This window comes from Tupaia chinensis, unplaced genomic scaffold, assembly GCF_000334495.1.
Source record: "Tupaia chinensis unplaced genomic scaffold, TupChi_1.0 Scaffold000194_1, whole genome shotgun sequence".
NCBI lineage: Eukaryota > Metazoa > Chordata > Mammalia > Scandentia > Tupaiidae > Tupaia > Tupaia belangeri.
Window position 1 is genome coordinate 28,123 of NW_006159669.1, and position 13,116 is coordinate 41,238.

The following is a 13,116-nucleotide window of genomic DNA, read 5'->3' on the forward strand; positions in this document are numbered from 1 at the left end:
TGAATCCAGGGCCAGAGATTGAGAAACCACCAAAAACGTGTGTGTCCCTGAACACATATTTGTCAGTGAAGGACAAAGAATTGCAGTATGACCGTTCTCCATGAAAGTTGCTTTCTTTCTCTATCTCTCTGACATTTAGCCTCTGGCAAATTTTTAAAATTTAATTAAATTAGTAAAAATAATGTACAGTGAAATACTAAAAATGTCCAAGAAATGATACTTGACAGAATATAGATCTAAATTGGTCAAATCTATGTGTGTTTTTAGGAATGCATCCAACAGCAGAGAATATTAACATAATAACCATACCCATGTCATCTCTAGTGACACAGATGCTGTGGCCTTCATGCAATACTCATGGTGAGGACAAAAATTAGTACTACATACTATCCTAACATGACTCATGGAAAGAATTTCCTTTTAGAATTAACTGTACTAATACTGTCTGCAAAAATCCTGGAGGTGGACAAGTGATTCAATTTTAAAACATGAAACCATTTTTGAAACCTATAGTCTCAGGGTTTTGTAGTTGATTCATAAATAAGTTTATATTTTTAAATAAACACTAAATCATGGAACCAGCAGCTGGTATCATGCTTAAGGTTCTGGACTCCCACATGGTCAACTGTGGTTTAAGTCCTGGACTGGTAGTTTACTTTCTTACTTTCCCTCTCTCTTGGTGTCTGTCTCTCTTTGGTGAGTATATGTGCCCTATAGCAAACTTAAAAATAATAATAACTCTTAACGAAATAAAATGAATATTAAAAAATAAACACTAAATTTATAAAGTTTATCTAAAAATATCAAAAAGGGACAAATACATTAGACAACTTTGTTGAGCAAAACAAGTACATACAATATACGCACATAAAAATAAACATCAGAAAGTTTAGTTTCTATCTTATTTCCACTTGTAATAGCAATAACAATATTTTATTTGCACTTTGAAAAAGTTTGACATTGACTCTTGAAAAAGCAAATTCAAAAGTTAAGAGGATAACATGGTTTATTAAAAATCTCTTTAATGAGGCCAGCAAATTATTTGATGGTTAAGTCACTGGACACTTGATTATGTTCCAGTCCCAGATCTGGCAGTTTGCTTTTTTACTCTCTCTCTCTCTTTCATGAGCACACATCCCATTTAGCAAATTTAAAATAATGATAATAGATAATAGTAAATAAATAATTGTCTTTAAAAATCTATTTTGTGGGTTGAAACCATGGCTTAGTGATTAAGTCAGCTAGATTTCACATGGCTCAAGTCCCAGACCTGGAGGCTGAAGAAACATTTCAGGCATGTGCATATGCACATAGGCCAAAAAATTAAAAAGGAGGGGAAACCAGCAGTTAGCGTAATGGCTATGTCGCTGGACTCCCACGTAGTTGACTGAGGTTCGCATCCCGGACCCGGTGGCTTAAAACTCACGCCGGGCGCGTGTGCGTGTGTGCCCAAGATCCCTAGAGGAGAATGGAGGAGAAGGGATTGCAGCGTGACCATCCCCCCTGGGGGATGATTTCTCGCTTTCTGTCTCTCTGTCTCTCTCTGTCTGTATGGTGAGCGCACACGCCCTATAGTGAAAAAACCTCTCCAAAAAAAAAAAAATTAAAAAGGAGGGAGAAATGGAGAAGGGATTGCAGCCTGACCTTTACCCATGGTAAGTGCTTTCTCTTCTTTTTATCCTCACTATTTCTTTTTCTGTCTCTGGACACATTCTCACTAGAAAAACAAAAAACAAAAATACCTGTTAGAATTTAGAAGTTTTAATTTTATATTTTGCCACAAATTGTTTATTGCATTGTCACATGACAATTACACTCTTATCAAAAGATGTCCAAAATAAAGAAAGAACAAAACATGTTTTCCCTTTTCAAAAATTTTTAATTGGGTCTAAATAGTATCCCAAAATTGCACACATTTAAGGTACATATTTTGATAAACTTGGAGAAATGCACACCTTTATAATATCACTACCACTACCAAGAATCTAAACCTATTCATTTATATAATGTCTTAAAATTTTTTCTGCAAGGTGTGGTTGGTAAGGGCACTGGATTTCCACATGACTGACCATGGTTAGAATATTGGAATTTTCAGCTTTCTTTTTCCCTTTCTCTCACTCTGTGTCTTTGTGGTCAATATAACATATTAATAATAATGAATAAAATATAATATTTCTGTAAAAACTTACTTATTAGGTAAGGCATGTGCATTTTCCAGGCAAAGTTAGGATAATTGAGAAATCATGCAAAAGGCAAATTTTCTTTCTTTCTTTCTTTTTTTTTTGAGAGGTTTTTGCTATAGGGCGTGTGTGCTTGCCAGACAGTCAGAGAGAGACAGAGAGACAGAAAGCATCATGGCCATTACAAACTGGCCATGATGTAATCATGACCATTAGAAGTAATTACCAATGGAACTCCCTCCATTCGGAATTCTGGGGATGCACACATACATGCTTTTTTAAAATAATTATAATTTTACTTTATTATTATTTTAAAAACTTGATCAGAGAGAAAGAGAAAGGGAAAGTAAGAAAATAAGCCATTAGATGTAGGATTTGAACCACAATCTGCCATGTGAGGAGTCCAACACCTTATCACCATTGCCACCTTTGGCCCCACCTGGTGTGTTTTGTAAGCTACAGGTACAGAACTCAAGTTGCCAGCTTGGTCATATGTGGTTTAGCCATGTTAACTATTCCACAGTCTCAACCCATGTTGTGCCCTTTATGAATGACCAAGATTAGTCTCTAATTGGTTCACACCAGATTTTATTAGTTTGGAATTTATGAGAGTCTGAGTGCAAATCACATTCTGGAAAACATACTAGAACATTTCTGATGAGTGACAACCACTCTTCCATTGTATTTTTTTTTTTTTTTAAGAATTCATCTTACATGAGCCCTGAGCTGCTGGCCACTCAAACAAAACTGAGCCCCTACAGAAATGTGAACATGTAAATAGAGATGTTAAAATAGGATTGCTTTATAGATATTGACTGTCCACTCTACATTAAATGCAGTTCTAATTTGTAAACCATGCCTTTAATTCAGCTTCATCCATTTCTGAGGAAAAGCCAACTGACAAACAACATTGAATACAATGTGCTCCTGGATGAAGAAAGAAATATGACGCAATATGGTATCCACAACCTCATGAGATTTTCTAATCACAGTTGGCTGTTTGTTAAAGTGGGAGACTTTATCTACAGGAATTCTCATGATCAAGGTTTGGTCATCAAAGAAGAGATGATAAACTGGTCTGTTAGTTTCAAAGAGGTACAATGTCATTTGTATATGAAATACATACAGAGGTGGGGTCAGCAGATTGCATAGTATTTATATTACTGGAACTCCACAAGACTGATTGTGGTTTGAGTCCTGGACCTGGACTTGAAACTCATGCCAGATGTGTGTGCCATTCTTCTGGGGGGGAGTGATTTTTCACTTTTCCTCTCATCATTGGTCTATCTTTCTCTGGTGAGTACACACACACACATGCACACACACACAAATCAAAATACATATGAGTTATCTGAACAGAGTATTTAAATAAAATTGTGTGACTACTTTAACTCAGCAATAAATTTGAGTTTTACAGGGTAGTTGGTGCAATCATCTTGAAGGTGTTGGACTCTAACATTGCTGTAATTTTAGTTTTGGATCCAGTGGCTTGAAAATCACGCCTGGCATGTGTGTGTGTAAATGAATGTCCAAATCTGTAGAGTTGAATGGAGAAGAAATGGTGTCATGCCTAGCTCCCTGAGGTTTAATTTTCACTTATTTATTTTTGTTTCTGTCTTTCTCCTGTGAACATACATGACCTATGCAAATTCTAAAGAAAACAATTTAAACTCTTGCCTCAGTCAAAATACAAATTAATAAAATTTGCCTTGGAACCAGCAGTTAGCATAATGGCTATGTTGTTGGACTCCCGTGCAGTTGACCATGGTTCGCGTCCCAGACCCGGTGGCTTAATACTTACACTGGGCACATGTGCGTGTGTGCCCAAGATCCCAAGAGGAGAACAGAGGAGAAAGGATTGCGGCATCACCATCCCCTCTGGGGGGTGATTTCTCACTTTTTGTCTCTGTCTCTCTCTGACTGTCTGGCGAGCGCACGCGCCCTATAGCAAAAACCTCTAAAAAAAAAAAGAAAAGAAAAGAAAAGAAAAGAAAATTTGCCTTTTACATCCAGAAGTGTACTATCTGATTTTGCTTATATACATTCTAAACTATAGAAATAATTCCAGTTTTTATAAGCTGATTTGGTTTTTTATATTTGTTCAATCAACAACCTAATTAATAAAATCAGTGAGGTGGTGGTTATGTATAAATAGTTGAATTTTTTAATTTAATATTTTTGAGAGTTTATTTTTGAATTTTTAAAATTATTTTTTAGACAGATTTTTTTTCTATAGGGTACATGCACTCACCACAGAGACAGACACAGACATAGAGGGAGAAAGTGAGAAATCATGCCTCAGGGGAAATTGCCATACCACAATCTCTTCTCCATTCTCATTTTGGGATTTTAGGCACACACACACACACACACATGCACCAGGCATGAGTTACAAGCCACTGGATCCAAGACTGAAACGTGGCTCAGCCATGTGGAAATCCAAATGATGTAACCACTGCACCATTTGCTGGTCCCTAAGAAATGCATTTTTACAAAATTCTTTTATTCTGTGAACATCATAGATTGCACTTACACAATCCTAGATGATATTTCACACAGCACATGGAATTTATATCGCCTATACTATTATATTATGGGACTAATAACATATATGCAGTTCATCATTGACTAAGATGTGTTATATCTTTATGGAGCCCATGACTTTTTAATATATACATATATATATGTGTGTGTGTGTGTGTGTGTGTGTAAAACATTTCTCTATATATCCTGAAACTATTTATCATTTGTGAACAAAGTTCTAAAATTTGGTTGACTGTAAAAACAATTAGATTATAGGTTAAGATATCATTTACATTTTTGTAGATACCATTCGTATTTCCTCTTGTCATTTTGCATACAATTTTTATACTATTAAGAATTATTGAGTCTCGAGCTGTGGCTGGCCGCTGAGCATTACGCGCTCCAGGATTTTCAGTGCTCGCGGCCGCCATCAAAGTCACTGGAGTTCCTCAAGACTCATCTGCGCCACCCGTCTGCCACACACTCTGCCTTCGTAAGCCACCATCACGGTGAAGCTTGCTAAGGCTGGTAAAAATTAAGGTGACCCCCAAAAATGGCTCCTCCTCCAAAGGAGGTAGAAGACAGTGAAGATGAGGAAATGTCAGAAGATGAGGAAGATGATAGCAGTGGAGAAAGGTTATCATCTCTCAGAAAAAAGGTAAAAAGGCTGCCACAACTCCAGCAAAGTAGGTTGCAGTTGCCACACCTGCCAAGAAAGCAGCAGTCACTCCAAGCAAAAAGGCAGCTGCCATACCATCCAAGAAGACTGTTACACCAGCCAAAGCAGTCACAACACCTGGCAAGAAGGGAGCCACACCGGGCAAAGCGTTGGTAGCAACTCCTGGTAAAAAAGGAGCTGTCACTGCAGCCAAGGGGGCAAAGAATGGCAAGAATGCCAAGAAGGAAGACAGTGACGAGGAGGAAGAAGATGACAGTGTGGAATATGATGAGGACAAGGATGAAGATGAGGATGAATTTGAGCCAGCAGTAATAAAAGCAGCAGCTGCCGCCCTGGCCTCAGAGGAAGAGGATGAGGATGAGGAGGAGGAAGAAGATGAGGATGAGGAGGAAGATGAGGATGAGGAAGATGAATATGAAGAAGAAGCTTTGGAGACCACACCAGCCAAAGGAAAGAAAGCTCCTGCAAAAGCTGCACCTGTCAAAGCCAAGACTGTGGCTGAAGATGAAGATGAAGAGGATGATGAAGATGAGGATGGTGAGGAAGATGATGAGGACGACAATGATGATGAAGACAATGAGGATGAGGAAGATGAGGAAGAAGAGCCTGTCAAAGAAGTTGCTGGAAAACGAAAGAAGGAAATGACCAAACAGAAACAGCTCCTGAGGCCAAGAAACAGAAGGTGGAAGCCACAGAACCAACTACATCCTTTCATCTGTTTATTGGAAACCTGAACAATAACAAATCTATTCCTGAATTAAAAACTGGTATTAGCGATGTTTTTGTTAAAAATGATCTTGCTGTCGTGGATGTCAGAATTGGGACATTTAGGAAGTTTGGCTATGTTGACTTTGAATCTGCTGAAGATCTAAAAAAAAGCTTTGGAACTCACCAGTTTAAAAGTCTTTGGCAATGGGAACCAGCAGTTAGTGTAATGGCTATGTCGCTGGACTCCCACGTAGTCGACCGCGGTTTGTGTCCCAGACCCGGTGGCTTAAAACTCACGCTGGGCGCGTGTGCGTGCGTGCCCAAGATCCCGAGAGGAGAATGGAGGAGAAGGGATTGCGGTGTGACCATGAACCCTGGGGGGTGATTTCTCGCTTTCTGTCTCTATGTCTCTCTCTGTCTGTCTGGCAAGCGCACGGGCCCTACAGTGAAAATCTCTCCCCCCAAAAAAAAGTCTTTGGCAATGAAATTAAACTGGAGAAACCAAAAGGAAATGATAATAAGAAAGATCGAGATGCAAGAACACTTTTGGCCAAAAATCTCCCCTACAAAGTCACTCAAGATGAATTAAAAGAAGTATTTGAAGATGCTATGGAGATCAGAATAATCAGCAAAGATGGAAAAAGTAAAGGGATTGCCTACATTGAATTTAAGACAGAAGCTGATGCAGAGAAAACCTTTGAAGAAAAGCGGGGAACAGAGATTGATGGGCGGTCTATTTCTCTATACTACACTGGAGAGAAAGGTCAAAATCAAGACTATAGAGGTGGAAAGAATAGCACTTGGAGTGGTGAATCAAAAACTGGTTTTGAGCAACCTCTCCTACAATGCAACTGAAGAAACACTTCAGGAAGTATTTGAGAAGGCAACTTTTATCAAAGTGACTCAGAGTCAAAATGGCAAATCTAAAGGGTATGCGTTTGTAGAATTTGCTTCATTTAAAGATGCTAAAGAAGCTTTAAATTCCTGTAATAAAAAGGAAATTGAAGGCAGAGCAATCAGTTTGGAGCTGCAAGGACCCAGGGGATCACCTAATGCAAGAAGTCAGCCCTCCAAAACTCTGTTTGTTAAAGGTCTGTCTGAAGATACCACCAAAGAGATATTAAAGGAGTCTTTTGACGGCTCTGTTCATGCAAGGATAGTCACTGACCAGCAAACAGGATCCTCCAAAGAGTTTGGTTTTGTAGACTTCAACAGTGAAGAAGATGCCAAAGCTGCCAAGGAGGCATTGGAAGATGGTGAAATTGATGGAAACAAAGTTACCCTGGACTGGGCCAAGCCTAAGGGTGAAAGTGGCTTTGGGGGTCAAGGTGGAGGCAGAGGAGGCTTTGCAGGCTGAGGTGGAGGCAGAGGAGGCAGAGGTAGATTTAGTGGCAGAGGCCAAGGAGGCTTTGGAGGGCAAGGTGGCTTCTAAGGAGGCAGAGGAAGAGGAGGAGACCACAAGCCACAAGGAAAGAAGATAAAGTTTGAACAGTTTCTCTGTCCCTCTGTCTTCTCTCTTCTATTTGAAAGAAAGGACTCTGGGGTTTTTACCCTGTTACCTGATCACTGACAGATTCTTCTGAGGACATTCCATTGTGCAGTCCTGTGGTCTACTTGGAAAACCATAGAAATAACGTTTCAAGGGAGATATTCTTGTTGGTTTTGACTGGATATTCATATAAACTTTTTAAAGAGATGAGCAATAGAGCTAACCTTATCTGTAAGTATTGAATTTATATTGTTTCATCGCATGTACAAAACCATTTTTTTTCTACAAAGTTTTTTTTTTTTTTTTGCATTGGGCAATTGTAAAGGAAAGCAGAACATTTTATCATGATTTTTGCTTTGATGACTTTAGGACAAATTTTAAAAAGTCTTAGAAAAAATTGGAGCTCAGATAGGAAGTGTTGCCACACAAACTCCAAATTTAGAGTGGTGTGTGGACATCCAAATTCAAGAAATATAAAGGGCACTAAATGGATGTGACATAAGAAGATGTCTCCAAGGCCAAATTGGTAAAAATCACAGGCAAAGATGGCATTTTAAAAATGACAAGAGAGAAATGCCAAATTACTTACAAAGGTTACCCTATTAGTCTAACCTCAGACCTCTCAACTGAAACAATGCACTCAAGGGAAGAATGAGAAGACATATTAAAACTCTGGAAAAAAAATCCACCAAGAGTATTATATCAAGAAAGATTATTCTTCAAACGGAAAGGAGAAATAAAATTGTTTCCAGATAAACAAATACTGAAAGAATTCACCAAAACTAAACCAGCTCTTCAGGAAATACTTAAAAAAATACTACACTAGGAAAACAAAAGAGAGAGAGAAATAAAAGCAAGGGAACACAAAACAATTAGGAAAAAAAATCACAAAATGACAGTAATAAGTCCACACATATTGATAACACTGAATGTCAAGAGATTAAATTTACCAACTAAATGACAGAATTTGGCTCAGTGAATAAAAAAAGGAACCTTCGGTATGCTGCTTATCAAAAACACACCTCATTGACAAAGATAGACATACACTAATTAATTATATTGGAGTGCAATATTTGTAGTTTCTTTGGTTTGTTGTTCAGGAATGTAGTATGAATCCAGTTTTCCATGACCAAAAACAACAACAGTCTTCTTGAATGCATGAACTGAATGATGATCAATATAATGGACAGAAAACACCTTATTAAAGAAGTATATACTACATATTTTCCATCTTTAGTTTCTCAGAAGAGCTGTCAAATTTTTGCTATTTCTATGACATCCTTACTAATCTATAATTTTTTATTATAAAAATTGTTCTCTCTTGACTTAATGAAAATGTTAAGCATGACTGTCACAACTATTATGCTTTCCATTAAACCATAAATACTGTTTTACTTTTTTTTGCTATAGGGCACATGCGCTTGTCAGAAAGACAGAGAGAGACAGAAAGTGGGAAATCACCCCCCCCAGGGGAGATGGCCACGCCACAATTCCTTCTTCTCCATTCTCCTCTTGGGATCTTGGCAAGCAAGCACACACTCCTGGTGTGAGTTTAAGCCACCGGGTCCAGGACTCCAACCACGGTCGACTACATGAGAGTCCAGTGACATAGCCATTATGCCAACTGCTGGTACCATAAATATGGTTTTAAAAAACAAAAGCAGGGGCCTGAAGATGGCGTGGTGATTAAGGGTGTTGGACTCCCACATGGCTGACCACGGTTCAAGTCCCAGACCTGATAGCTTACTTTCTCGCTTTCCCTCTCTCTATCTCTCTAGTCAAATTAAAATAATAATAAATAAAGTAAAATAAGATTATCTAAAAACAAAACAAACAAAAGAGAAAGAACATGAGAGCTTTGTAAATGAAAGTGTCTATATGCTTAAAATTAAGACTCAACTATTTTACACACCAACAGCTTTAAGTAGAAATTCACAATTGTTTGATAGACAGTTGTCTTAACGAGTTTCATTATAAATACATTTATATATTTATTATTCTAACCATTATTCATTTTATAAAACTAGATAACAGAGGAAAAGTGCAAAATGTTACAGGTATCTAAGTCTTTCTTTGGAATAAATTTAAAGAAAGTTAAAATCAAGAACTTTGTAAAGCTTATAAATCAATAAATCATTGTTTTTACCATGTCTTCACTTTTAAACATCTCTTTTCAATTTTGATTTTTCTTTTGCTTTTTTAAGGGCTTCTTTTCTTATTTTTTTTCTTTTTTTCTTTTAGAGAAAGATTTTTGCTGTAGAGCGTGTGTGCTCGGCAGAGAGACAAGGAGAGAGATAAAAAACAATAAATCATTCTCTGGGGGATGGCCATGCCACAATCCCTGCTCTTTCATTTTCCTCTTGGTATCTTGGGCACACACATGCCCTGTTCCAAGCTACTGGGTCTGGGACTCAAACCGTGATTGACTATGTGGGACTATAGCGATGTAACCATTATGCCATCTGCTGGTCCTGAAGACTTATTTCTTTATGCACAGTACAGCACTGTGGTTTTACAAGAACTCACAAAGAGTGAAAAGTTTTGTTTTGTTTTCCTACTAGATCATCGAAAAGTCATGATGTATTCTTCTATGTTTTTCTATGCAAAAATGTGTCAAGACTGTCCTGACAACCCAATATCTCTTTCTAATTAGCTATTGTTATGTACGATTTTACCAATCTTTAATTGAACCAATGATTGATATCACAGATCTTTTCAGAATATACTCTTATGTCCTACAATCCTCTACATGGACATTATAAATTATTTTCTCATTGGCTATGTTAAGATTGTCTTTGTTTTCAAAAATCCATCCTTAATAATTTATGAGACATTTTGTTGTCTGATTGTTAATTACTTTGCTTTTCTTTAGAAATATATTTCACAATAAAGAACATCTTTGATAATTTAATATATACTTCCAAAATAAGCAGTGGAGTGAACTCCTAAATGTTCACAACATAAAGTCATATATTTATTACACACTATACTCTTAAAAGCCGTACTGTACCCTACAAATATGTATAATGATTATATGTAAATCATAAATTACAACAAAAAATCAAATAAATGTCATAATAATAAAAACATTACTAGTATAGAGGTAGAAACCAAGTTACATTTGAGGGAAAATGCTTGTTTCCCGGTAATTAAATATTCAGCAAGTAAATGAATCATAGAGCACCACAGTTCTTTTTTCTTTTTTTGAAGAGGTTTTTGCTATGAGATGCGTGCGCTCGCCAGCCAGACAGAGAGAGACAGAGAGACAGAAAGTGAAAAATCACCCCCCAGGGGGGATGGCCACAGCACAGTCCCTTCTCCTCCTTTCTCCTCTTGGGATCTTGGGTATGCACACACACGTGCCCGGTGTGATTTTTAAGCCACTGAGCCCAGGACACGAACCGCAGTCAACTTCATGGGAGTCCAGTGACATAGCCATTACACTAACTGCTGGTCCCAAGAACCACAGTTCTTAATTCACATAATTATTGTTTTGCTATATTTATTTTATAAATAATCTCCTACCCTACTTTATGTAAGCTGTTTCCTGCTCATGCTCCTGAAATTAGGTGCTGGGTAAGACACTGTCAATTTTGGATCTCATACTGGACCACACTAGTCATGAATAGAAGGATGTGTAATTACCAAGGCTACCTGTGGATGTGTTAAAGTTTGAATCTGACTTTGAGACCCAGATGATAAGTGCAAAAAAATTCCAGATAAACTATTTTTATAATATTTTATAACTTTTTCAGCCATACTCATCATGCCTCAATTTTTCTGATATATAGGAATAAATATGGTTTGAATTCTTCCATAAATATGATGTAATTGCTGAAATTTTAACAGTAGAAAATATTTTAATTTCATCACTAGTAAAACTAAACATATGTTCAGGTAAGAATATGCCAAGAAAAAATGTTACTTATCTTTTATGAAGAAATTTCAAAACCAAATAAGTATGCAAAAAAGACATAAAAATAGAGGTACAGGGCTAGCCAATGGCATGATAGTTAAGGTGGCTGAATCCCACATGACATAAATTGTGGCTTGAATCCCTAATTAGATGACTGGAAAAACACACAAAGAGTTTGTGTGTTGTCCAAAATCCTGATAAGAACAAAAAATGATGCAGAAGGTATTGTGACATGACCATTTTATGGAGGTGGTGTTGTCTCACTTTCTCACTCTCTCTGTGTCTCTCTCTAGTGAATGCATGTGCCCCTGGCAATAGGGGTCAGCAAGTGACATGTTTGTTTAGACACTGAATTCCCACATGACCAACTGTGGTGCAAGTCCCAAATCTGGTGGCTCATTTTAACACTTTCCTTCTCTCTCTGTCTCTGTCTCTATATGATAAGCTAACATGCCCTACAAGTTTTTAAAATAATAGTGAATAAAATGAAGTAAATTATATTAAAAAATCAAAACAAAAAACAAAGTAAGAAATTGTTTGTGATCCAAAAGAAGACATTCATGTGTTTGTGGGTACCAAACTTGTTCTGTGAAAGTTCTCCTGGTGCATAACAATAGAAGTTAGTAGTTGCTACAGAGACATTACAATGTATAAAGGGAAAAATATTACTAGCTACATACAGAAATGAACAAACCATCCCTTCAGATGTATATAAGTGCGTACTTTAAAAATAACATCCCATTCTTCTATCATATAGTTGAAATACAAATTTCTCAAAAATTGGTATATATATGAGCAATCAAATTCCATTCAAGATTCGAATGTTTTATATTTACAGTTTTTGATATTTATGTAAAAGTGTTAATATTTACAGAAAAATCAAAATGTGCAATGAGAAAAGTCTGTATACAAAGTGATATGTTATATAGAAGAAAAAAATCAATAGAAATTAGGTTAGAGGAAAAGTTAAGATATTCCAGGAGAACAAATTAAAGTGATTTTTGTCTAAATATAAATAAGAAAACTATTCATTACTATGTGATAAACAATAAGCCATGGAAATATAAGGTTTATCAAGGGGAAAACTCATGACAGGGTAGAGAAGAGATCTGGTATAAATTCTCATTCTCAGTAACATCATTGAGAGCCATAAAATGGGTCAGCCAAGATCTCATGTGCTTAAGACCCAGATTCAAATCACTTTGGTGTTATCTGCAGGTGAAAGAATTCTCCCAGTGTCATGAACAATGGCTCTTAATTTGATGTATCTTGGTATTACCTCAGGGGTTTAATCTTACTTTACTTCTGTGCAAAATTACACAGAAGTAAACATTAGCTTCAATATGACAGTGAAATTGAATTGCTGGACCTTTGCTTTTTCACCAGATGCAAAGCAATGTATCCAGTGCCCAGCTCACGAGTATCCAAACAGTGAAAAAACTCACTGCCTTCCCAAGCCTGTGACATTCCTGGCTTTTGAGGATGCTTTAGGGACAACTATGGTCTGCATGGCACTGTGCTTCTTTGTCCTCACAGTCATAATTTTGGGGATCTTTGTGAAGCACAGAGACACTCCTATTGTCAAGGCCAACAACCAGGCTCTCAGCTTTATTCTGCTCAT

General features: G+C 37.0%; 1 pseudogene; it reads left to right on the forward strand.

Annotated features, from left to right (window-relative positions):
• Positions 1 to 3,035: 3,035 nt before the first annotated feature.
• Positions 3,036 to 13,116, forward strand: part of LOC102482205 (nucleolin-like) — a 42,619-nt pseudogene continuing 32,538 nt past the window's right edge.